Here is a 3,731-nt window from a genome sequence, read left to right as displayed (position 1 = left end):
TTTTGAAGCCTTTTTGGCTCAGTTTAATACTTCGACTTTGCCTGCATGAAGGGCCAAGGGCCTGGTTGCAAGTTATAGGGGCATGCTCGGTGCCTCCTGTCTAGTCTAGAGACTGGCCCCAACCTTGGCAGGTAGAGCCCCATTCCACTCAGTCTGAAAAAGCAAGCTCCTTTGAAGCCCTCCCCTAGAAATTGGCCCATTCGTCTTCCCAGGAAAGGCTGCTCTTCCCATGGCCAGTCTGCACCCGCATCGAGGCACCGAGGGCCATGGTGGGTCAGGTGACCAGGCCAGCTGGGCAGAGCTGTGCCCTGGATGTGAGCAGGCCAGGAGTTTGGGCTTGGGGGGCTCTAACAAAAAACAGGTAAGAGAAGGAGCTCCTGGGGGGTGGGAGCAGGCATGGACCACGCACGAGGCAGCGGGGCCCCTCTGGCCAACACTAGCCCAGCGGATTGGCCAACTGCAGAGAGACAGGTCTTAATGCAGGAAGGGAAATCCCAGGCCCAGTGGGGCAAAACCCACGAGCAGGGTGCAAGACCTGGAGGGCAGAGCTTACTCAGAAGGACAAAGGGGAGCACGTGTGCTCCCAGATCCAGGGATCTGGTGGCAATGGTCCTACTGAGCATGGGGGCACGCTACTGAGGAGGTGCGCTTGGTCTTGCCATGCCAGAGAGCAGCTCTGGGTGAGGCTCTGCAGAACCAGATTACAGAACTTTCAGGGATGGCCATAATGCCGTCTTCATCTATCCGGACATCTGCCGAAAAGCCAAAAACTGCCAGTCCCCCCACCACAACCTGAGGTCTGCCATGTGTTGTCTCTCAGTCATTCAGTCATTCATTCAATTTATATAGCTGCCCATCTCAGATCAGCGACTCTCATGCTGTGCTGAGACCATCAGCTTCCCCTTGGAGAAGCTTCAGCTTGCAACAGCTGTGATCCTGCCAAAGGGAGACACTTTACAATCCAAGGGAAAAGGAGCATTTTATGAAGCCTCGCATCTCTTCCCAATACTGTAAGCCCTTTTCTTTGCCTCTGAGCACGGATGTGCCAAGTGTATACCTGCCGGGAGAGACGGTTTGGGGCACAAACAAATGCCTTTTTTTTAGAGGCACGGGATTTTAGAAAGAAGCGCTCTGCCTAAATCCTTATCAGTACCACAAAGCCACTTTTTTATGTCGGCAAAATTGCGGAGAGGTTGGGTCACAAAATGAGCGCCTAGCAGGAAGGAGCAGGTAAAAGGGATGGTCCTCCCCAGCGCTGAGCCAAACGACCAGGAGAAGAGGAAATGGCCGGAGTTGTGGTCGCGGGGCCGCCGGGGGACCCAGCCCCCCACCCACCGAGTCTTGCCGTTATTAACTTTAAGCTACTATTGATATTAGCTTCATCAACTCTGTGACCTGATGATAATCACGCAGAAGCGCGTCTGGGTTCACTCGGGCAACCCGTGCTTCGTGTGAAAAAGTTGCGCCCCGGCGGAAGTTGGGTTGGGCGGCGGCGGCCCCGCAGAGCCCTCCCGGTCACGCCGACAGCGCCCGGGGCTCCTCTGCCACCGCCGTCTCCACAACTGGCCGGGCCGGGGACCGCACGCGCCCCTTCGGGCGCTCCCAGGCGGGCCCCCGGCAAAGCCTCCCCGCGCCTCGCCCCCCACCCGCCGCCCAGGTAACGGCCCGGGCCCCGCAGGCTTCCCCGGGAGCGGCGCCCCCGGCCGACCAGGCGCGCGGCCCTTCCGCCGGGTCGCTTGGGCCGCGGGGCCTTCCCAGGGATGGAGCAGGGTCTCAGCGCCTCCGGAGGGAGCCCGGCGGGTCCGCCCTGCCGCGCCTTCGCGGAAGCAGGCCGGCGGGATGCGCCGGCTTCGCCGGGCCTGGCGGGTCCGCGCTGGGAAGGCGCGGGCCGAGCGCGCCCGGGTGCTCCCGGCGGGCGGGGGGCCGCCCGGTTCCTCCTTGGGGCGCGCCGGCAGCAGCCCCGGCCGGAAGAGGAAGGCGCCGGTCTGGCCACTGGAGGGAGCGAGGGAGGGGCGGAGGGAGGGAGCGCGGGGCGGGGGGGTGGCCGGCTGCGCCCCCTCCGCTGCTGCTCGCCCCGAGGCCGGCCGGAGCGGAGCGCCGCGCTGGGCTGCCTAAAGGTGAGCCCCTCTGTTCGGCGGGGCGAGTCCAGGGGGCGCGCTGGGCGGGCGAGGGGGGCGGGTTGCCGCCGCTACCCTCTGCGATCGCCCCTCCCGGCCCAGCCTACCGGCGGGGGATTTCCTGGTGGTCTCCCATCCCGGTACCTCTCAGGCCCGGCCCGGCCCGGCCCCGTGGGCGTGAGAAGGAGCGGGTGGCCGCGCGAACTGCAGGGACAGGCGAGGTGGCCGGAGGGAGGGCCGGGAGCGGCATGGCCACCCTCTCCGCCGTTCCCCGCCCCGCACTCTCTCCCCCGGCGAGGGCAGCCGAGGCGTCCGGCGGCGCCCGCTTTCGAAGCCGCAGCCGACCGGGGGGCGGGGGCCGGCGGCCGGCGGCCTCGCCCCTCGGAAGCGACGGCGGGGCTGCTGCTGCTGCTGCTGCTGGCCGAGGAGGCTCCGGGGCGGCCAAGGGCGGGGGGGGGGCTCCGGCTGGAAGAGACCCCCAGTGGGCGGCCGGGTGACGGCGGCTCGCGGCGCCTCCAGGGCGGATGGCTGGCTGGCTGCTGCTGCTGCGAAGGTCTTTCCCCTTCTCGAGCAGCAACCGAAATGGTTACTCTGTGTCTGGCCCTCCGGAAGGAGGCCGAGCGCATCTCGCGTTTCTCTGGGGCGACGTCCTTTCAGCTGCCCGCGGAGCGCTGTTGTTTCCCGCGCCGCACATTTCGGAACCGGAGCTTAATCCGAATCCTCCTAAAGTGTGTCCGGGGCCGGACCCAGGTTTGGAAATGGGATTTGAGCGAAGCAAAGTAACGTGAAACTGTAATATCTCATGATTTGGAAATGATATTCCTGTTGAGGCAGCCTAAAATTGCATTTGCATTTTCACGGTCAGGTCACACTGCTGGCTCTTACTCTTGCAATCACAGGATTAGAAGGGACCTGGAGGTCTTCTAGTCCACCCCCTGCCCAGTGCCGGAATCCTCATGCCGTCCCACGCAAATGGCTGTCCAATCCTTGCTTGAGAGGCTCCAGTGAGGGAGCGCCCACAGCTCCAGGAGGCAGGCTCTTCTGGAATAAATAGCTCCCAGCAGCAGGAAATTCCCACTTATTTCAAGTTTGGACCTCTCTCTGCAAAGCTCCCTCCTGTTGGTTCTTGTCTTGTGGTTGCATGCTGTGGGGAATAAATCCACACCCTCTGCCCTGTGAGATCCCTCCAGGTACTGGGAGACCCCTGAACCTTCTCATCTTCAGGCAAGGTCCTTTAACTGCTCTTCCTAGGATTGTGCCTCTGAGCCCCTCGCCATCTTTGTTGCTCTTCTCCGCAGTCTCACGTTGAAGAGCACCCTTTTTGTACTGTGGTGGCCAGAACCAGGCACAAGATTCCCAGTGTGGTCTGGCCAGTGCCGTGGGGAGCAGAGCGACCCCCTGCTGTGATCCTGACGCTGTGCCTCCCTTGATGCGGCACAAACTGCATGGCTGTTCTGGCAGCTGCTACGCATTGCTGGCCGGGCTGTCTGTGGTCCGCCCAAGGACAGCTCCTGCCAAGATCCTCTCCAGGAACCGCGGCCGGGTGGGAGCAGGTGCAGGGCAGCAGTGCAGTGCCAGGCCAGGCATGAAGGGACCCAGGGCCCCAGCCCCAGA

This window comes from Candoia aspera, chromosome 8 (assembly GCF_035149785.1).
Source record: "Candoia aspera isolate rCanAsp1 chromosome 8, rCanAsp1.hap2, whole genome shotgun sequence".
Classification (NCBI taxonomy): domain Eukaryota; kingdom Metazoa; phylum Chordata; class Lepidosauria; order Squamata; family Boidae; genus Candoia; species Candoia aspera.
The sequence above is the reverse complement of the archived record's forward strand: the minus strand, read 5'-3'. Positions refer to the sequence as shown.